Source organism: Olea europaea, chromosome 23, assembly GCF_002742605.1.
Source record: "Olea europaea var. sylvestris chromosome 23, O_europaea_v1, whole genome shotgun sequence".
NCBI classification, from domain to species: domain Eukaryota; kingdom Viridiplantae; phylum Streptophyta; class Magnoliopsida; order Lamiales; family Oleaceae; genus Olea; species Olea europaea.
In genome coordinates, this window is record NC_036259.1 from 5,742,206 (window position 1) to 5,742,564 (window position 359).

Consider the following 359-nt stretch of genomic DNA (forward strand, 5'->3'; position numbering starts at 1 on the left):
AGGTTAGAGGGGTAGAGAGCCTTTGGGGATGCATTATAGCACAGGCTATGTAACTACATTTTTCTGTTGATTGATTCTTCGTATCGCACATTTCATATAATTCTACCTATTAATTAATATAAAGCAATGAAGGAAATCGTCAATCAAAGAAGTCCTCTCTTCTTTCAAAGTCAAAGTCCTTAGTCTACTATACTTTTCCAAATGGAATGCAGCCGATACTGAAAAGATTCATCCTCTTTATTACTTCAATCGCTCAACCCAGAAGATATCATTCCAGTTTGACTTCTATTCCTATGTTACTATTTAAAAATTCAGCAGTAAGGTGCAGAGCAAGTTGTCGTGGCACTGTCAAATGCTAA